Genomic DNA, 23550 nt, shown 5'->3' on the forward strand with positions numbered 1-23550 from the left:
GTATAATGTCTGTGTTCACAAATACCTCATTTAGTTTGCTTACAACAATAACAGTTTAGGCAGCTATAACTAACAACACCCATAAACTGGCACTGTCTCTACTGCTTCTTGGTTGTAATTTACACTTGGCCATCTGATCCGCTCAAGATGCACAAAGTGCAAATGGGGTCTCGGATAGTTCCCTCAGGAGCTGGTGGAGGAATACAGGTCTAGAAGGAGAGTGACGATTGGGACAGTTGGATTTATCACGTTGGCCAGAAACATGACTTGTGATAAATGCCAGTGTTGCTCTGTGTCTGCTGGATGTGTAGATAAGCCACTGTTTCCTAACACATTCACCAGAACAACTTTATAATATGACAGTATGTAAATATTGTGTTAAAAGCTTGTTGCAGACCCTCTGAGTTAATAAATGCAGCTTCAGGCTTTAACAAATGAGGATAAACCAAAAACACAGAATGTGTTATTTTGAGGAAAAGTGAAATTTGGGTCAGGGTCAGACTCTTTCACGTGAAGCTGGCTGACAACAGAGAGACAATGCAAGCTGGCAGCAACAAAGCTGTTTCCCAATTATGCTTTTCAGTCTTGACGTAATAGCAGCTCCTTTATCTTTGAGTTGTTTCCGTGTCTAAATCCCTGCATAGAGGGATTTTTATCATCTCCTTCATCCAACAAGATATGTTTGTCTCAACTACCATCACATACGTATGTCCTTCTATAGTGTAAATGTGTCTATGAGCCTCAGCAGTTGAGGCAGGATTTGTTCAGCACTGCCCATTTTCTGCAAAACCCCTGAAACAACAATCAAGATTTTTTGGAATGATTTGACCGGGAGACAAATTTGGAGGTGCTTCGCTGTGATAAAAGCTCCAGTCGGCATTATGTAATATGTCTTTAAAGCCCCAGTCTGCTATCTGCCAGGTTTCTGCAGGGTGGGGAACACACACTTTACACACACAGAAGCACAGTTTGCTGTGATAGCCAACATAGCAGCCCACACTGCTTCTTTCTCTGAGCTCTAGCCCAGGTTTAAAATAGCTCAGCTCCCTCTCAGGTCTTTACCATGATATTTGTGATGGTCTTATATAATTGGCACCTCCTGATCTTCTCTTCCTCTTCATGCTAGTGCTTGTATCCCATCCTGCCTGCCTGTATCTGTTTCTCTCGGACTCTCTCTTCTATAGTTGTGACAGAGGAAACATGAAAAATTTGTCAGAGTCATTTTCATGGCAAAGGTAGCTTGACTGCTCCAATCCAGACACACTGGCAAACACAGAAAATCCTCCTGTTTCCAGCCTTTGTTGCTGCTTTTGTCATGTGCTCATTTAAAAAATGCCTTAAACATAAAGGCTGTCAGTATGCCAGTGGTCCTGGATGTTCATTTTACATGTACTAAAGAGCCTGTTTATTTTGTGACAGCTTCATCTCTTGCCATCCCTTGTCAGTCGCTAACCAATTTCCTGCATTTTGTGGGGCTTTCTTTTTACAGTATTACAGACAAATATTGTACCACTAATACTTGTCATTGCTGAAACTCAGTGTGTTTGGTCCATCACCGCTGCCATAGAAAAGATTTAGCTGTGAAGATACATCAGTTTTACCAGCCTTAATCACAAACCGTGGCTTCTCCTGGCCTCTTGTACCAAAGCCTAAACTAGATTAGTAATATTAGACACCACAGAACACTTGGTACTCCATGGATGGATGTTATCAGTCAGGTTAAGATGAATGTTGGATTAATATTCATTACGTGGTTAGACACCTAACGGGACTTCAGATGAGTGCTAATGATGTTCTAAATGCACAAGGTTACAAGGTATGTCAGTATTGTATTTACAGCTTGTTCTGCTGCCCCCAAGTGACCAAAAAAAAATTAGTTAAGACAGTTTAAATTTTTTTTGTTGTTGTTGTTGAGAAGAAAAATGATCAGACAGACAATCAGAGAGCTGTAAGAGACAGAGAAACAGGTGACGCTTATCGAGCGGATATTTGACTCAAATCCAAAATACAAAGAAACCAACCCTTCATATAGCATCTCTGGACATGCAGAGATATCAAAACATGTTAAGTTTTCTCTTTCCTTCCCTCCTGCCAGTTACATGACATTTATTTAACAAAAGAAACATCTTGTACATTTACATACTCTACTTTCTCACGTCTTTACCCTATTTCAACACAGCAAATTAGGGACATTTTTAGGTAGCACAAATAGGCACCAGCATGATTACAATTATTATGTTGTTGAGAGGAGGCCCAGGTTATAAGAATCCACTGTACATGACTCTTTGCTGTACAGCCTGAGAGAAAACATAAAGGATTTCAGCCTTGAATCCTGATGCCTTCCACATTATATTCTTGCATGCTTGTTTTTCTGTGTGTGTGTCTGTGTGTGTGTGTGTGTGTGTGTATCTGGTAGATTCTGCTGAGATTCAGCAGCTCTTTTCGTCCTCCTCTCTTCACACATGCAGTGCATACAAACAGCTAACACCCACACAGAGCAGCACACACACGTAGACAATAAAAAAGCTAGCAGGCACCCACACTCATACACAGACGCCCACACACAGTAAAACACACAAAAACAATGCGAAGGAGAAAGACGCCTAAACCAATAGAAAGACAGGCATAGAGAGATACTGATGGACAGAGTAGTTACATATTCTGTTCTTCCTCTGCTAACATTAATGTGTATATGTTTGATAAGTATGAAAAAAGAATGGAGGTAAGAGTCCAAAGAGCAGTGCTGGGCTAAACTCAGTTACTAGCTGGGTTTTCCCTGCAGTAGGTGAGTTTAAATGTGGGCATTGTGTTTCTGCAGACACACAAAGCCATCAACATCTTGTCAGTGGGAAGACAAAGAACAGTGTTTTTATGACACTGCATGGCTGTGCCGTGGCATTTTCATTTGGCACATGCAGTCTTCATCCTCAGCTGTTCTCATTTGTTATTTCGGTAAATCACCATGAATACAACTGCGTACAGACAAAAAACAAAGACCTTCATCCTCAGCAGACCTACCATGGATGATCAGGTGGTGTAGTGCAGCCCACCCACCTGCTCAGCCCAGGTCAAGAAGCACCTGGTGAAAAGTGAGAGCTGTTCTGAACATTTTCTCACTGTCCAGCTGCCAAAATCTGGATCAGAGAAGAGAGTGCTTTACAGACGTTTTTGTCCTGAGTCTTGCGTCTCAGGTTATCGTGCAACCTAAGCATGGAGTTTCTGTCAAATGAAAAATGTGTTTGGATGTTTGGGAGGAGATTGAAGAAATAGGTCAGCAACAAGATTCCTGTCACACACACACCCTGGTGGGTGCACAGATACAGCTGGTATAATCTGAACTTAAATCATCTCCATCATAACTCAGCAGCTCCAGATGTGGTTCAAAAGCTTCAGAAACAACATTTAAGTTGGACCTTGTGTTGACGTGTGTTTTTGTCACACTGCTGTTTCCAAAGTCCAACATGAACCTTTGAGCTCCACTTAACAAAGTAGCTGTGTTTATCAAAAACAACCCAAAGCTGAACCATAGAGCTGGAAGATCAGAAAACCCTAAAGGGATTTTTTTTTTCATATTGGTGGATCTAGAAGAACTGACAACCTCTTACATGGCTGAAATATCAGATCAGAAAATGCATTTATGGGTTGTTTTGAAAGGCCATGACAAGTCACATATTTTGTCATGTAGGTATGAGGACCATGAAATTGGTGGAAGATTTTTTTTATCCAATATTACTTTGACATTTCCTTCAACCAAGGATATGAGAAACAACAGTAGCACGGTGTGAATGATTATCATCTAAAATCTTGGGCTGGGTCAGGAACCAGTGATATTGTGAGCCTATGTGAAGGCCTGTGAGACTGTGAATGTCTTGTGATATACAAGTAAATTTGACTTAAAGGGCATCTAAATTCATTCATATTCATAAAGGTCAGAACTGTAACATTTCTAACACAGAAGTTTGGACTCAAAATCAAGACTCCAGAAACAGGTAGGTTAAGAAAAAAAAAAAAACTTTACTCAGTTCAGGTAGGGTCAGGAACAGGAAGTCAGAGAAGGTATGCAGGGCAGACGAGGAGCAGGCAAAGACAGGTTCAGACAAAGGTCAACATCAGGTAGGCAAAACAGCATAACACAGGCTGGACCATTACTTCTACACAAGTGCAAAGCTTGACAAATGACTGAGGCAGGGCTGGTATGGATACTGAGAAAGTAATGAGACAATGAGCAGCAGGTGTGCAGGTGGGTGGGGAGGTCAGGTGATGCAGGTGGCAGGAACACTGAGGTAACTGCAGGGTAAGTGGAAGTGGCAGTGTGTGAAACAACAGATGTTAATTAGATGCAACAACAAATGAGAGTGAATACAGAGGAGAACCCAGGCAGAGGTGTTCAACGTGACGGGGTCTTACGAGACAAGGCAGCACACACTGGTCTGATTGAACTGCTCTGTCTGGCTGTTGGACTGGGGACAGAGACCTGGGACAGACTGACAGACGCAATGATAAGAGAGAAGAACTGCTTCCAGAATCTGGGAGTAAACTGCGGCCCTCTGAGAGAAGCTACGCACCTGGGGAAACACATGTAACTGAAAAACCTGCTTCAGCGTTATCTTAGCAGGTTCTTTGGCAGAGAGGAGCCTGGGCTGTGGGACAAAGTGTGAAAATTTGAAGAATCTGTCAATAACTGTGAGAATCAGACGGAGGTGACCCTGTGACAGAAGTCCAGAGATATATGGGACCAGGGACATTGAGGAATGGGCAGTGGTTGGTGACAGCCAGATGGAGCGAAACAAGAGGCCTCTTCCTACACACTCACTGACCAGGCTGCCATGATCTTCCCCCGTGTCCACCTCCATGGTAATGTTCATTTTGTCAGCTATTTTTTAGATTTAGTCTGAGTCCTGAGATAAAAGGTCCAAGGTTATTGGTTATTTTTTAGTAAATGATTGTTTGACTGAAGCTCTGGACATTTTAGTTTTACATTTTACATTTTATCTTAGTCAAAGGAAATCACAAAAACATCTTCGTCAACTAAAACACCAGACATTTTAGACAGAGTTTAGTCATCAGAAGATAAGTTGACATAAATGTTGACAAATATTTTAGTCTAGTTTTAGCGAAGCGTTTAGTCAAACTTCTGCAAACTGCTTTTAATTAACATTTCATCCACTGATTTTAGCGAATAGAAAATAAAAATGCGAATAAGCCACAAAATGACGGGTTGTACGATTAAGAATGCCGCTTTTGCAGAGACAGTTTCTGGCCTGATGTGATTAATTTACATAAGCAATATATCCAGAAATGAAAGAGAATAAAACAATGAAGTCTGGGAAGATGCAATAACATTAGCAAACCTAATGCAATATAACTCTTGCAGTGTGAGTCAGTCATAACTAAGCTCTTAACTTTCTGTTGGAAAACACAAACAAACTCTGAGTATGCAGAAAAAGGAAAAGCCCACATGAACAAAAAGAGCCCTGTACAACAGCCCTGCAGTAAATCAACCTGCAGTGCACAACTTAAAGCATGCTTTGCTGTGTCCTCAGTATCCCAGGTGACTGCTCCGATGGCACAGGAGAAAGGCGGGATGCTTGTGGGAACTCTGGTCAAATCCTCAGGGGGGGCAAAATGAGACAGGGTGACAGGCCTGATGTTTTTTTGGAACCTGAGCAGCAGGAAAAAGAGTGTCCAGCCGAACTGCTGAGAGCTGAGGGGCTTTAAGCGTCTCTTGAGTGGTGTCAGACTCTGCTGAGTCCTTGATGGGCCAGATTGTACTGTAGTGAACACTGCTTAACTTTCTGCGTTTCCTTGTTGTCTTGATTCAGTGAATTGTAAATGTGATGTAAATGATCATGTCTCTCCTTGGTGGCATTCATGGGCCTGCATTTGGTTGTACACTTGAAAAGTGAAGGACAGTTGTGTGAATAATGAAAAAAGACTGAGAGAGATGTTCAAACATTCAAATTCTTTGTTTCTCAAAGGTGAGAAACAAAGAATCATGGGCATTTGTGCAGAACAGCTCTTATTTTTATTTTATTTTATTTTTTATTTTTTTCAAAAAGCCTGTCCTTATTCCCCACAGGGATGCTGGAGTACACACAACATGACATTTTATGGATTACAAGATGAGAAAAATAATGACCTCCACTTACAGCCTCTGTAGATCAACAACCCCATCAGTCCCTGAAGACGTATTATGCTCGTTTACAGACTTACTGCTGCCTCAGAATGAAATATAGCAGCCTGTACATTTATGTTTAACCTGAAAACTTCTTTAAGATACGTCTCCCATCTTTGTCAGAGTGCACTGATCCTGAAAAGTTTCTTCAAATTAGTTCAAGAATGACAGTAAATCTGGTCGTATATTTTTACAGACTGTGTGACAAACATACTGTGTCATCTGGCCCAATAAATCACCACAGTCCCTGTGGTGGCTGTGGAACTGGCACATAGATTAACTATTCATAATGGTAGTGTCTCTCCCTCTCTCCCTCTTTCTCTGTGGCCTTATTCAAAGTGCTCTAATTAATCAGCCTTAAATAGATGGACAGACCTACATTACTGACACAAGTCCTCATACACCATGTACTGCTTAATACACAGATGGCACAGGATGTGTATGTATGTAGGTGTGTGTGTGTGTAAGCAATGCTGCTTCATTCAACTCTGAGATCAGAGAATCCCAGTACTTTTAAAAACAAGTAATTCTCTTTAATATGATAAAACCTTGTAAAAATGAACTCAGAATTACATTTTCCAAAATGACAGGAAGCTCAGCCGGGATAGTAAGGATCACTCCAGTTCATTCCATTCATACTTTTTGCCACGATTTCATGTTCTACAAACTCGGTGACATCGCTTGTCCAAGACTGTCTAAACCACTTTCATTGGAGGTAAAACGTAAAGTGAGTGCACCTGAAATCTGGCTAATGATCCCTCATTGCACAGAAAACTGCACATGTTCATCTATAGGAAGCATGTTTTGTCAAAGTTAAAGCATGAAATCAGTGAACTAATGGATGTAAGGGAACAGTTCAGGGAATTATTTTCTCATTAGCCTCCACCAGATCCTGAGAAAAATATCTCTGTCTTTAGCTTCTAAATAAATCATCGTGTTCATCCGCTAGTGTCTAACTTTGTCTGTCTGCTCTTTGGTGCTGGATGGTTACAGCCAAATGTTTAAGGTATAGAACCAAAGTAATTAGCTAAAAAGCCACTAAAACACTCAATAGAGCTGAGGGGGAAGGCAGAGTCAGTGGTAATTCCCTGTGAGGTTCTGAGTATGAGCAAATCTGTTCACATTACACATCGTAGTTTGATCCATTTGTCATATAAAAATACAGATTTTAGCATTGCATTGCAGTTTTGTTCAGTCCATTTCTTTAGCTTCTTTTTGCTTCATGTATATAGGTGGACCTGGGCCTACATTATAATGTAGTGTAATCCATGTCCTGACTCTTTGAGTACTTCTTTGAGTGACATGCCCAGTGTAGAACAGAGTTAAAAACAGGCCAAAATGAGTCACGTTCCACCATCAAGTTTAGTCTTTATTTGTACATTAATGCATTTCAGCAAGGCTTGGGAATACGGCACACAATAAGATTTCACATAAATAATCTCTTTCCACTATGAAATCCTCTCAGGTCTTAGATCTTAATCACCACTAAGCTTTAACAGTGACCAGCGTTTACATGAACAGCAAAAATATTACGCATACGGGCCTGACGTTACCGGCTTTTACAAACGTCAGCGTAGGATGTGTAACGTTATTTATCCTTAATATATCACAGTGAAACTAGATGTTTTGCCACAGTTTAATGCGAGCGAAAAAAAATCAAAGATTACTTCATTGATTTAAAAAATAGTAAATACAACTCTCTGGCTCATCCTGTCCAGTTTGTGAGTTTTAAAGTTTACTGAGAAAAAAAAAAACTCCCTTCCAGCAGACATGTGAAGCAGCAGGGTTAGAAAATATGTCATTACTCCAATAGAAAGCAGGCTTTCAAGTGCTATGCAACATTGTGCCAATTGTCTAATAGATTAGAGAAAACAGTGCCATGTAAACAGCCTTTATAGCCAGAAGGAAGGGCCAGTGTGACATAAGTAAAAATAGACAGCGTGGACCTCTTGACAGTTTGTCCAGGTAGTTTATAAATGCCACGGCTCCGTCCCATTTCCACAACAAGAAACAGTCGGCCTGAAATAAACAGCGCAGCTCTCCATACATGATCATGTCAAGATGCCAGAGCTGGCGGAGGATCATCAAGAAACTGCCTGGAGCCCCACTGTGAGGCTGCAGTGGAAAACTGGCTCTGCTGAACTTGATTACTGCCATGTTCCAATGCAGTCCTTCATACAGGATAAAAAGACGGAAGTCTGAAATGGCATCAGTTAAAATGATGTCGCTCTTAACACACACACACACACCTGCTCCATGTCTTTATATTGCTCATAGGTGAAATGTGTCCAAACTATGTGGAATATCACAATGTGAGCTTTGCCTCTTCCAAATAAGAGCTGAAGAGCATGGAACTAGTGGTATTTGTATAACCAAACAGAATTTTAAAGGTGCTGTACAGTTGCAGGGTTACCAAATGAACTAATGGTACTGTGGGTGGAGGAAGGAGAACACCTTTAAAATGAGCTACGTTAGCTTTGGTGAAACAAAAAAATGAAGAGATGTAGAGAACGGAAGAGACGGAGATAAAGAGCAAACATGTCTGTGTGTGTCTGTGAGAGAGAAAGGGGGAGAGAGAGGCAGTGTTAGTGTTATTCTCTATCCATGTAGAGTGGGTATGTTTTTGGCTTTAAGGCAATCAGTGAAATTTCCTTCTCTCCTAATTTCAAAACTGGGCCTAACTCCGTGAAACATACGCCTGTTTAACTAGATGTTGCCTAGCAACACAAATGTCAGGGATTCTGACAAGAACCCTATTTCATTCAAACAGGAAGTAATTAAGTTAATGGCAGGTGTTTAATTTTATAACATATGCTGTTTTGTTGTTGGCACCACAGATGACAGTAATGTGATTGACAGTAAATCATAATTTGAAATCCAGTTATCAACAGGAATATTATAGCCACTAATCTCTCTGATGCTCCATGACTTTGGTACAGGGGATGAGTTTGTTTACTGTCTCACCAAGAATTAGACGGTTCATTTCATTTGGTCACGTTCATTCAGCTGTAGCTGGCTTACTAATGTTAGCCAGGGGTTCACCTACATTCAGAGATCACCTACTTCTGTGTGGAGTTGGAGGGTGTGGGAACTGTGCAGCTGAGGTCAGACCATTACACGTGTATATGTGTGTGTGGAGGATTCAGAGTTGTTTAAAGGCACCTTTGACAGAGGTGGGCAGAACAAAGGTAAAGTTACAAGTAATGTGATGCATTACTTTTGCTGCAGAGTAATTAGTAATGTAATGCTCTTACTTTTTCAGTGACTAATGAATCATTACAGTTTTCAGGTGACTTGCTGAACACTGTAAGTTGTACATTCTGTGATTGTTTTCCAAATCTGGGGCCCTGTAGCACTATTCCAGCATGAACTGGTTTCTCCTGCCATGGGACCTAACTGGTTAGTCCTCGCAGCTCACTTTTCATATTTTGAAACTGCTGAGTGTCAGCAGGATTTGGGGGTCATAACAATATCGTGAAATGTACACTGAATGCATGTCAACACGGTTAAAAAAAATCAGAAGTAGCCAGAGGCTGTGATCACCTTTTAAACCTTCATCAGTCGTTTGTTCAGCCGTGATTAACATGAACTTCCTAAGACACTCTGACAGTCAAAAACAAAGACCTGCAGCTTAAAAAAAACGGACATGCTAATGAAGCACTTAATTCCTCTGTGGATGTGCTTGTACATCTGTGCTCAGAAGCACCAGAAATAAATCCATCGCTTAGCCTGACAGGTGCATTTAGGGATCTACCAAATCCTGATGGTTTACACAGAGCACCATCATGGAGAATAATGACTGGCAGATCATTTAAAGCAGCACAGAGAAACACTTTTCACAAACATCCCCACAACAGACCCCGCTTCCAAATTCTAGTGCCATCACCTTCACTCTCAACACACCCTGAGACAAACTATATGTAGTTGACATGTCTGTAGTCAAAATTCACACAGTTAGTTCTCACTGACCAATTTGAAATTCAAGTGCAAATTGCTGATTTGCCTTTCAGTCGATAGCTTCCCACACAGCCTTTCATACTGACATCATATTGTAACAAAAATGATTATTGTGTAACTGACAGTAATTTGATTAACCTTTCACTTTTCCTTTGACATATTTGTTATAGGGCAACAAATCTCATAGCACTGTGCACTCTTTTAAAGGTGCCCCATGTATCATTTTTAACATCAGTAAATGATTACCACCACATTCATTTTAGTACTTATAATTATTCAACAACAAGACCACTGCTGGGATGACTGGCAGCTCTACCAGCCTCCACCTCTTCCACTGCATTTTACATTGTGTGCCTCCGACTGGGATTTGGAGGGAAATCTTCTGGAGTGCTTTACTTTCAGCACAAACAGAGCTAAAGCTGTCACATTTTCTCACTGTGACAAACGGGAGTGAGAGGCAAATGGGGGGGAAAAAAAATGTCTCCAGCATGTTTATCCTCTTCACTAAAGCCAAAGATGCCACAGGAGAAACAGTGGTGCAAATGGGGATTATGGGAGATGAAGTCTTTATTTTGAGAAGCTCTAGCACTAAAAACACCACTGCTGTGGCAAAAAGACTATCAGTCATCTCAACCATGGTCTCATTGACAATTGTACCAAGCTACCTAATGACAAATTGATGTTTAAAAATGTTACACACAGTGCCTCTAAATGTGTACGAATGCATGTACAATGTATTTGACTGTATAATCAAATTTAAACTCAAACATTATCGTACACATCACTAAGGCAACATTTCCACATATGAAACATAGAGTATAGCGTGAATCTGTAAGCATATTGCTCAATTATTACATTCACAATTTCAAATCTAATTGATAAATAAAACATTTAAATTAAATGTTATTACTAAATCCTTCCATTGTTCAAGTTTGCACATTCATCACATATATTTATATATCGCTCTATAATTAGCTCAATGTTCAAAATATATTATCCACACACTGTTAAATACACTGTAAAGTTGGATGTGATTATAAAATACATTGTACACTGTAAAGTTTGATCTCAACCAGTTTTTAAAAGTCAGTTTTTAAAGTACATACCTAAAGTAGTAAGATCAGTTGTTAAAGTGGGGCATTACATGGGGGAGGAAGTGTAAGCTTTATAAAGAGATAACTCGATGGCAGAGTACAACAGAAAGTCTTACTCCAATTGTAATCATAACACTTTCAGCACATGATTTTGTAACTGAATCCCAGTATTGTAATAATGTTTAAATACAAGTGACCACACCAAGTTATTGAGAACGCCTGATGTGTGCAGCCTGTTTGGGGTGGATTATCCTTGTAGTTGTGTGTATCCTGTACAGTACATTCAATAGAATAAAAAAAAACTCACAGAACTATTCATATATGTTATTTAGATAGAGAATATGTGAACAAGTAATTAATAAATCAACCCTGTGTTTCAAAAGTTGACAGTTGATAAAACTCATCGACACACAGGAATTACACTGTGCATACCTTACCTAAGTGTTCTATCAGTGGCCACATTTCCACATTATCTCAACCTGAAGGTTTCTGTTTAGCCTGAGTCTCAAACTTAAGCTGATTATGTACACTCATTGTGACTATGTCCGTTGTGTAGGCTAATCTAAGAAAATGCAACAATTAACTAGTCTTTTATGCAGCCTTTATAAGGTCATAAGAAGGCAATGGCAGCAGCTAGATGCAAAATTCAAAATTTACAGGCAAAAAAAGCTGTAGCTGTTCAAGCTATCAGTTTCTACAAAACAAGTGAAGATCTTTTCTACCTTTCTGCAACCAATCAGCTTCAGGCAGTGAAAACTCGACCTAAATGGTCAGGCGAAAACCATTTCCTCCACAGGTCACCCAGAAGACGATGATGACGGCGAAGATGATGAAGATGATGAAGACGAAGGGGGGGGTCTATGGGTCTCGCCTGCGCCCAGTTCCGTGAACCTTCCCAGTGATGATGATGTCACTTCCTTCTCCTTCTCCTTTCTGCTTCCTGTGCAGACTGACCTCTGGGCTGGTTTAAACTGCCATGTCACTTTCTTTGTTGTTGACGACTGCTCTACTGTTGTTGTCGGCTTCAGTGGTGTAGTGACAGGCTGAGTCGCCATGGGAATGCCTGGTGTCACTGCCATGCTGGTGGTGACCCCGGTAACCTTTCTTGCTTTGCCATTGTTGTTTCTGTCCTGCTCTGTGAAGAGCTCACTCAGCACTTCAGGTTCGGTGGTTTCTCCAAACAAGTCCCAGCCAGGCTCAGCAGGTAGCCTCTTGGGTCGTGCCATGCCAGCAGATTTGTTACCAGCAGCAGAGATTCTGGAGGAGCGACTGGGATCAGAGTCGGACAGGTCTGAGTCCCAATCACTGTCCCCTGCCACTGAGCCACAACCCAGTACTGACAGATCAACAGGGCCAGAGCCTGAACTCTCCGAGTCTGACTCCCTGGAAAAACATAAAAGACAGAATCTGAGTAAAGCTCAAAAAGGTTGCAACCAGGTAAGTTACTGAAACCTTCTGGACATAACTGCAGCTGCCTGCGAAATGGACGCTTTGAACATGATCCACTTGGTTTCGATTTACCTATCCTACCCTAAGATGCAGGAAAATTCTTCTGTAGGTGGAAACTGAAAACCTTGCAGACAGGAGCCTCAATTAGACACTCCCTGAACAGAAAATGGAATATGAGAACAATATGTGGATTACACTGGCAATGATGTGGATGCTGTACTGGACTGTCATAATGAGGATGGAGCTGAGCCTGAAGCTAACACTCAATCTATTTGTCAGTCTACATTCCAATCCCCAACTATGGTCATGAGCTCTGGGTAATGACCAGATTGTTAAAGGGTAGTGTGTGTGTAACCCTTAGAGCTAGGGTAAGGCGCTGTACTGTAAATATGTGATATTGGGTTGTATAAATAAAATTTGACTTGACACACTTGACTTTAGATCACATGTCCCATCTCAGCTTTATCCTTCTTGGTATTCCACAGGGAGAGGTTGAAGACAGGGCTAGGGGTAAAGACATCTGGACTACCTTATGTAGTTGACTGCAAGCCCAACCCAGAGGTAAGCGAAGCAGAAGATGGAAGGATGGAGCTATAGCTAAATTAACAAAATGACTTTGAATTACAAACAATGAGATGAGCAGCAGCTATAGCGAACACACAAAAATGAACATACCTGCCACTGTAGGTTGTAGTTCCTGGAGGGCCCAGCAGGAGGCAGGCTGGAGCAGCCAGATAGACAAAGCTGTCTGTGCAGAGAAAATCTCCTTCTTCTGGTTTTTGTGGGGCAAGGTGAGTCAGCTTGGCATCCTGTTCTGGATTTGGCTGGTCCAAGTGCATTTTCACTCTATCCAAATGTTGTTTTGTATGATCAAGTCTTGTGTGTATCAAGTCTTGTTTTGTATCATGGGTGGGAACTTCTGTCACTGTGGTGACTTCACCCCCAGAGGGAGGTCTTGCAGACACAGCAAGGTAAACAAAGCTGTCTGATTGGACAAAGGGATCTAAGTCACTGCAGTCCAGTCCTGAGCTTCTGATTGGTTTCTGGTTAGGATCTAGAAGGTGTTTGACTGGTTGTTTGGAGGGAGACAGAGGAAGAGGGGAGTCAGTTCCCATGAGGGTCACTTTTTTTCTAGGTGGCATTTCTTCAGTTTGTGGGTCAGTCAGAGTGGGGTAGCCCTCAGCGTCTGTATGGTTGAGTGGGGACTTAATGATTGAAACTACTCCTATCTTACCACCTTTTCTCCCGTTCTCACCTTTCCCCCTATCTTCATCTCCTTCCATCTTTCCACAATCTGCTTCCTCTTTTTCGCCATCTCCTTCTATATCTTCATGCGAGGAGGTGTGGAGGAGTGATGGATAGCACCACTGCAGCTCTGCACTCTCCTCCCTTCCCCATTCCTTTAACCCTCCATCATCCCCGTCTTTCTCAAGTGACGTGCTACTGCTGCCTAAGTCAGAGCCACTCACTGGCTGGTCGCTGTCAGAGCCGGCCTCCTCCTGGCTCTGGTTGGATAAGGAGAGGAAGACGCCACTGGAGTCGGACTCCAGCGTTAAGTTGGAGTCTGGAGAGCTGTCCTCCTTAGTAGAGCTAGAAAAAAGACAAGGCAGTCAAATGACTGCTACACCCCCATGTGTCTATGAAGCTCCTGTGACTTTGGCTTCTCATGCTCACTTTCTACCATTGTTTACTACAACCTGCCATCAAAGGCGTCATAACTTACTTTTTCAGATCAAGGCCATTGATTTGTTTTTGTCTCTCAGGCCCACAGAGCACTTAGATGTCACTTAGTGGCTGAGGCCATGGTGTGGTTTGGTCTATGTCTTCAATTGTTACCCAGGAACAACACATGTATTGCTAGTGACTATGTTTATATGTTGTAATGTTTATAATGGTCTGCTAAAGTCAGATTCATGAAAAAACACCTTGGTAGTGTTGCTTTCACAGCTACTTTATTTGTTGCAGCTCAAATGAACTTACCTCTACAGTTCATTCTGATGTGTGATGTGCTGTCTAATGTGCAGCCAATACCTGTATTCACCTCACATAAATCATTTTACAATAGTCCCTAAGTCTGTTTGGGGCCTTCATAAAACTAACTGATTGGATTAGCGTATTGGATTTACAATGGTGGCCTTCCTTTTAGTGCCTTTCAAAACCATTAAACAGAGGCCAAATCCAGTGTCACTCCTGAAAAAACACCGTACCCCTTGCTTGTGTTATATGTGCCTGTTCTTATTCCAGCCTATGTGCAGACACTCTGCTGTTCTACCAGTATGAGATGTTCATAATAATGACACATGAAAAGGAATGAAATGGTAACACAGTGTATTTGATAGACAAATGCAACAAATGCATGAATGTGCAGTCAAATCTCTCACCAAATCACAAATTGCAGTGTTTGAATTGTTGCAATGAGAAGTCAGATGTACTAAACTAAAACAGCGGCACTGACTTTAGCAAATTACTAAATGCTGAAGGAGACAGGAGCAAATCAAGGAAATTATTTTTAGGAATCTGTCTTAATCTCTAATTTTTTTTTTTTTTTTACCATATTTGTCTAATTTGTTCTCTCTGACTGTTCTGATTTGTTGATTACATGTGGGGTGCCCCAAGGCTCATGTGTCGAGCCACTACCATTTTGTTTATTCATATTAGTCACTGTCCAGCTTCAAGATGTTTTATGAATTTAATTTGCATTTACTTCCAAGTAGAATCCTAACATGATCAATTTAAGCTATATCCAGAAACATCAACATTATGGCCTTGATTTGAACTGACTTTCATCACACCTTCAGTGTCCTTTGGCTGAATTCAAACATGGATTTTATTCTTGCCTTTTCTGATGTACCTTCAGTCACCTAAGATGGACTGTATGTCAACAGATCATAGAGAGACAATTACCATGCTTGTGGAATTACCTTGTGCCAACAGTCGAAGTCCCAACTGATTTGTTTGACCAGTCAACAGGAGCTCTGTCTGTTTCTGTAGCTGGTGAGGCCGTAGCGCTAAGCTCCAAACTGACCTGGGATCTGCTCCCCACTCCTGGAAAATTAAACAAAGAGGAACAGGAGATATAATCAATACATTTCGTCATTCATTCTTCTTCTGGTCAAGCTTTTGGATATTTGATCACAGCCATTGGGTCAAAGTTTGCCGTTGTTCCAGTGGCTGTGGTAACATTTATTTATTCTAGCTGAGACATTTCTGCAGGATTATAAAAGTGACATAAACATAGGCTATAATTTAGGGGATAATTTTGTCAGTTACAGTACCAGAGCCAGCAAACCCTAATGCAGGTAATATGGTGGACTATGAGTAAAGCTGACATAGCCTCAGACAAATTTGTACTCTCTCTCTCTCTCAGTATGCCTGTTTAATATTATGTAATTCATGTATCATAGACATTGTGTTTATGTCAGACTTTTATTTTCCCTAGATTTTTATTCTCAGTTTGAAATGATTGTGTGCATGGTGAGATTGACCTGTGTGTCCAGGGAGACAAGAATACTGAAATCTAAAATTATCTTTAGAAAGACTTGGCTTCTGAAGAAACCAGGGAAGGCGAGACAACAAAACAAAAAGTGGATTGCACTGATGAGAAACAAGGCACTGAGGTTTGACATGTTCTAAAATCTAGCTCACCAGAGGAGTGACTTGTTCCCACTAAATTGTTTTTAATGGACAAAGCCATAATAGAGTTCAATACTGTCCTTATAAATATTCTTTATTGTACATTCTGTGATCCTGTCATAGGGTCTTTTTTACCTGCCTCCTTTCTCAAGTCATATTTATTACACTGTCCTGATATGAATGAGGAGAAAATACTGGAAAAATATGTGTAGACAACTGATTAATACATCAGTTTAGAGCAAACGTTTTTCTGGTCTATGTATAAATGAAATAATTTGCTGTCAACATGTCAGACAAATTCTCAGACAGTTACTAACAATACAAAGCAACTGCTGAATTCAAGAAGCTATTAAATGTACACTGTATAATAATACAGCTGTTTTGACTGGTTACATAATGTGATAAACATAAACAATGAGTGCAAAGCTGTGAATTAATTGATTTCACTGAAAAATATTAAATCTATTTAAAAGAAGAAAGCATGTCCATTGATCCAAATGAAAATACAGAAATACTCAATTAAATTAAATTTAAATTCCCATGTTTCCTTTTGCTTTATCTAGACATATCAATAATTTACCATTGACTTATTTTAATTCACGCTGTTTGAAATATAAATGCTAATATTTCTTAAACTATTTCACTTTGGAACAGAAGTAAAGGATGATGTGATGGTTGATGTTTGTTGACATTTGTATTTATTTGTATAATAACACTGTGCATACATTTGTTATCAAGCAAAACAGGCAACTGCCCCGTGGCCCCAGACCTTCCAGGCCCCCAAAAGCCTCAACTTCACTGTGTGTCAAATGGATTTTGGTAATTTGTTTAATTGCAAATTTATTACAAATTGTACTAAGGTACAGTATCATAAAGGTGGATCCTGCATTGTTACCTGATCTTGTGCCTTTGTCTTACAGAGGAGTACCTGTGTCAAAACCTATTTTCAATAAATTTCATTGTTAGTTTATTAGTTTATATTTTGCTCAGTGGTCCACATTGCCAAAGTAATTTATGCATGTGGGGCTTTGTATCATTATTCCAGCAGAGGAAGACACGTTTATGGTCTCTGAGGAAATAATGAAGCTGCTGTATAGACTGACCAAGCACTTTATTAGAAACACCACACTAATACTGGGTAGTTCCTCTCTTTGCTCTCAGTTCTTTGTGGCGTTGATTCCACAAGATGTTGGAAACTCTCCTTTGAGATTCTGCTCCATGTTGACATGATTGTGTGACATCATTTCTAACTTTACAGAAGCTTCATGATTTCATGTGCTGCTGCCACATGATGGGTTGATGGGATACTTGCACGAATGCTGTATATACACGGTTCAGTGAGGCTCAGCAGCTAATACTTGTCCCCAAATCACAGCTAGATTACATGGTAGGTGAAAGAGACAGATGAGAATAAAAATAAAAACAGATGGTTTAAATCAAAGCTGCAGAGGACAACATATCCTGACTTTTTGCCCCTTATACGGGGTCAAACTCCAAAAATCCTGGATACTATAACAGCATCTTTTCTCATGCCCTCCTCACATGGTACCACGACTTTCAAACTCCATGCTCTCTGTTTGTAAGCCAAGCTTTCATCTCCAAGCACAAGCCAAGGTAATCCCAATGGCATCACAATCAGGGTTTTTCTTTTTTTTTTCAAACACAATAACGCTCCTCCAGAGCCAGATATACTGCGCTGTTTTCTCCATGACAAGTAAGCTGATCTTTTATAGCTAAAATAAACAGAGTTCCCTTTTAATGTAATAGCTGTTAATGGAACTTCCCAACTCAAACAAACATACAGAAAATCTAACAAACATCTACCTGTCAGGTGAGAGGCTTTCTCTCTCTGTGGTCCAGGGTGTGTTTGGTACATGTCAGCTCGTTCCCTCTGTGGCTCCAGCAATGTTTGGTACAAATCCTGGGTGTCCCTGTGGGGCTGAGACAGGTCTAAGTGCTCCAGGTCAGAGTCCAGCTCCCTGGCTCTCCTTTCTAACTCTGTAAGGCTGAGCTCTGAGGCTGCCGAGGAGGGGGGGTGGGATCCCCCAAAGCCAACCGGGGGCCGGAGGAGAGGCCAACGCTGGAGGGAGCCTGAGAATGAATCTGTATCACCTCCTCCTCCTGCTCCCCCTTTGTCCCAGCCGTCATCCCACAGCGTGTTGACCATCTCAAGGACAGCATCCCAACTCTCCATCCGGCCTTCCTCTCCAAGTGTCACTCCTTCTCCTCCCTCCACTTCACCTTCTTCTTTCTCTAATTTAGTCACCACCACCTCTAACTCCTGTTCATGGCGCTCTTCTGTTCCATCCTTAATCTTCACATCTTTACCCTCAAACTTTTCAAATGTTATTTCTATATTCGTCTCCTGTGTCACTTCCTCAGTTTTGTTTGCATTTACTTGGACCTTTTGATCAAGCCTTCTCATTTCTTGTTTGGTTTCTTCTAACAGACCCTCACAGACAATGCTTTCTTTCTCCTTACCCATCTTGTCGTCCTTTTTGTCTTTCTCCTCTTTCCTCTCCTTCTCTCTTTTCTCTTCCTTACCCTTCTTCTCTTCCTTTTCAGTCTTCTCCTTACTCTGCTCTCCTTGTTTCTCCTTGCTCCGCGACCTCCTGGGTTCTTCCTGCTCTCTGCAGCTCCTCCACTGCTCCAAGTTCTGCTCCTTCAAGGAGGCCCTACCCACCAAACTGGCTGTCTGTGCTGGGTCTGGATTAGAGGGCTCTTTAAGTGAGCATCGTCCCACAATACTTGTAGAATTCGATATGGTTGTTAGCGGGTTCTCCGAGAAGTGGCCTGGACGGGGGTGGAGGCCATGTGGGCGCCTCTTCTCCAATGCTGAGAGGACAGAAGGAAGTGGGGGGAGAATAGGGAGGTTGTGGAGTGCCCCACCCTGCCGAACAGTCCTCTTTCTGACAATGATTCGGCGAGGCCAGGTGGACTCTATGCCTTCAGACGGGCTGGGTGACTCAAGCTCTCTAAGCCCTCTGCTTAGTTGTGGGCTGACCACACCTGGCCGCAGCCCTGTGGCCGTTCCAGGTCGAGTTCTGGAGCTGGACTTGGATGATTTGGACTTGTGGGATTTGGAAGCTTTCTCTTTATGGCTTGATTCAGTCTTATCATTGTTCAAAGGCTTTTTCTCAGCTTGATCTGCAGGGGGAATTTCAGCCTTATGTCCAGTGGCAGCATTTATCTGAGCTTTATCTGTAATCTTAGTGCTGTTCTGGGCTTCACTGACAACCCCAGGCTGACTGTTACTGTTACTCTTAGTCCCAGTCTCATTTCCAACCCCAGCTTCTAGGACTGCCTCAGATTCAGATGTGAACGCAGTCTTAACTTCTGTCTCATCTTTGACTTCTGCTCTGGACTCTGCTGCAGAAACAACCTCATTCTTAACTTTAGCTGCCACTTCAGCTTCTGTTCCAGTCCTGTTCTCCATCTGCTTTAAACTAGCTTTAACCTCAACCCCTGTCTCAAGCTCCAGCTTCATTCCTGTATCAGACCCATCTCTAATCACAGCTTTATCTCCAGGCCCAACCCTGTTCTCAGTGTCAGACGGAGTTGACGATACAGCCTCAGCAATAGGTTCTGGTTTAGCCACACCTCTTCCAGATTTTTCTCCACTCCTTGTCCCTCCCCTATGTCCCTCCTTCACAGCTGGAGCCATATTTTCTATCTCCATCCCAGACTGCACTTTTCCTTCCAAATCCCGTCCCCCTGGTCTTGTTTTCACCTGGGGGCCCATTCTTGTTTCAGACCCATTTTTAATGCTAGCCCTGGATCCTTTGTCATATTTGTTCCAGCTTTCATTTCTACGGTGTTCTTGTATTCCAGCCCTGATTTCAGCCTCTGACATGTTTGCAGACCCAACTTCACTTACTAACCTTGGCCCGCACCCAGATTTGCTGTCGACTAACACCAAACCAACACTTCGACTGTCAAACTTGGAAACCATTACACCTTCAGGGCCAACCTTTGATCCAGCTCTATTCCTACCCACAGCACCTGTGCCCATCCTGGGGGCAGCACTGGGGGAGGGTGAAGGTGACGGATGGGGGAGCAACAGGGGTGTTGTGTCTAAACCCTGCTCAGGCTCTAAAAACACAGAGTCTCTGTCTGAATGCAGAGGAACTGGTCGGCCATACCCAAAGGTCCCAAAAGTTGATGTTTCCCTCCTCTCCCTTTCTCTCGCTCTCTCCCTCTCCAGCCTACCCCTCTCCCTCTCTCTTTCCCACTCTCGCTGGGCCCACCCTCGCTCCATCTCCCTTTCTCTCTCCCTCTCCCACTCCCTTTCTCGCTCACTTCGACCCCATCCTCCTCCTCGATCCCTCAGGTCCTGCTCGAGGTCATGAGCAGACAGTTGGACCAGTGGGGCACGGTAGGGTGATCGTCTAAGCTCATGGGGTGGTGACAGCCTAAGACTTTGGGTTTGGGAGTAATGTCTCGGCTGAATGACATGGGGAGGGGAACAGCGTAAACTCTGAGTCTGGCTGGGGCGAGGTTTGGCAGGAGAGAAAAAGACTGGAGTATGATAACCTGAAGAAAGAGGTGAGCCAGAGAAGGGGGATATGAGGGGGGAGGTAAGAGAGGAGGACTGGCCCCCAGGGGGAGGGTAGTGGCCTGGGTTCAGATATCCCCCTCCTCTGTCCATCATTTCAGTTGTAGTAAGCTCCAGACACTCCAGGTGTTTTGGTGGAGTTAAGACTTTCCACGAATGTCGTCCATCTCTACTCTTTGTGCTGTCTCCATGGTGATGGTGGTGCTTCTTGGATGAGGAGGAGGAAACTCCAGGAGCTGAGAACGAGGACACAGAGGGAGAAACTGATCTTGTGAAACGCCCTGGTGAGTGGCAGCCGCCACCATCAGCATCCTGACCCCCAAGCTTCAATGAATCATAAATGGCTCTTTCATCCAGTCGCCGCACAAATGAGGGGTTCGGAGTTAAAGAGCGAGGCTGTGGATCGAACATATCAGCTGGGGCCCTGCTAACCCTGAGGGAGCCACTTGCGGAGTAGGTAAAATTCCCCTCTCCTCCACCATCTCGTCGTATGGACCCCCCAGGGTGGTGGTGATGACTATCAATCTGTTGATTGATGCACATGGTATCGTAGATGGACCGCTGGGGTATGTAGCCATCTCCATATCCCCCTTCCATTCCCCCATCTCGCCCTCCCACTCTTCCATCCCCAGCTCCATGTTTCTCCAGGCAGCAGGAGCTCTTCCTGAAACACCCGGGACGGCTAAGAGGCTTGCCCATGATTGGTTGGATGGCTGTTGGTGGGAGGGCTTGATGGGAGGCACGTGTGAAGTTTGAAGAGTGAATCGTGAAGTTGTTTATTTCACTAAATCTAAAAAGAACTTCTTGAAAGGCGGCTTTCAAAATGCACAAGACACATGGCAGCTGGCTGTGAGAGGGCCATGGAAAAATAAAAGAACTGGAGAAAAGTTACAGTCACTGTAATACATTGAAGTATATTCCTTCTGTTTTAATGAGAGATCAGGACAATCTTCAGATAAAAAAATCCTCTTGTCAAAATCTCCATGACATAAACACAATGTAAACAACATAATGTCCAAATTAAATTTGGAAATGGCGTCCTGCTTCGAGAAATATCCCAACCATATTTCGGAGAAAAGCATGAAAAGACAAAATATGTCCAGTTTTCATGTCCACATGGTAACTGTTCTTAGCTCATCTTCTCTCCCACTCTTTCCCGACATGACTGTATTTGTATTTATTCTGGTTGTTTATTGTTCTGGCTGTCTGTTCAGAGCCAATTAAGTCTTTATCAAGCTGAGTGTTAGTCAGACACAGAGCGACAGAAAGACAGTACAGTGGATGGAGGACTGAATCCAGTCAAAGCCTCTCCGCTCATTCTGGCTGCGTTTGTTCATTACCATCATCTGTCTGTGGAAAACAAAGCAAACAAAAAAAAAAAAGGATTTTAATGTAAGGCAGCTTGAAAACATCTGTATATTAAGACATTATTATATTCAATATTAAGATATTATTTAATAATCAATATTATTGCATGTCCAATTAAAGGGGCACTCCACCAATCTTAAACATGTCAGTTTACTTGTCACAATAAATACTATTCAGCCTGTGAGAACAGTTGTATAATGTCCTCTCTGGCTCTGAATGGAGAAAAGAACCCTGATGTTGTCATCAGTGCGTAGCACCTCCAGAGGTCATGTGGACCTTCTTGAGAATCCACTGGATTTTAGTAGCACATATTTGGGACCATTTTGGTTCAACTAAATTTCATACATGTAATAATGACCAAAGCTGAAATAACGGGGGATGCTCTGATTGGCAGCTACTGTCAGTTATGCTAAATAATGCATTCATCGCTTAAGAGCAGAGTAAGGAAGCAAAGCTTTTTTTTTTTTACAATAACAGTTTGAAATCCTATGGTTAAAGACACAACGATAAACAGCACCAAAGAGTTCACTTCGGACATATCGAGAGATTAATCAAGGGAAATTTGCGTGTCAAAGAAATGCTACTTCTTTAACACTGATGATCCTAAATGTTCACATACTATAGATGTCAGATCATTTATCATCATCGATGAACCCGACAAAGAGCATTATATGTTTTTAAACAGTACTGTGCTTTACCATTACAGGGTCTAGTAGTTTTTGATTGAGATCTTTTTGAGTTATGCAGAGACAGAACTCCACAACACATGCACAGCTTGTCAGTGGTTTAACAATGGTTTCACAACACACAGTTATTAATCCCACAGATTCTCACTTAAATATTTCTTTCATACCACGTTCACTGTATTTTGGTTGTTAAGCCATCGCTGCAAAAGCACTGTCAGTACACACGTATTGTACAAAGCACTTTGTGTTTATCTTCCAAGGACAGACTGACCATTGAGCTATAAACTGTAACTCTAATTGGCTAACCCTTATGTTTAATTCAATAAAAGTTACATCTTAAAACACATACAACGTGCCAACAGGTGACAGACACTTCTGAGGCAACACAACAAAATGTGTTGTATGTTTTTCTCTAAAGGATAGGCTAAACATGAAGCCAAATACTGAAGCTCAAGTTGTGTTGTAATTGTAATTCTTTTTGTACATTTTGTAGGAGACATGTATTTGGACCTAAAAGTCAACGTGACGACAGCCATGACAACGAAAGGTAAAAACTTGTAATGTTCTTTGCTTTTCCCTCAAGGACAGATTAAACACGAAACTAAATACTGTTAAACTAGTTATCTAATCTCT

Source organism: Toxotes jaculatrix, chromosome 17 (assembly GCF_017976425.1).
Source record: "Toxotes jaculatrix isolate fToxJac2 chromosome 17, fToxJac2.pri, whole genome shotgun sequence".
Lineage (NCBI taxonomy): Eukaryota > Metazoa > Chordata > Actinopteri > Toxotidae > Toxotes > Toxotes jaculatrix.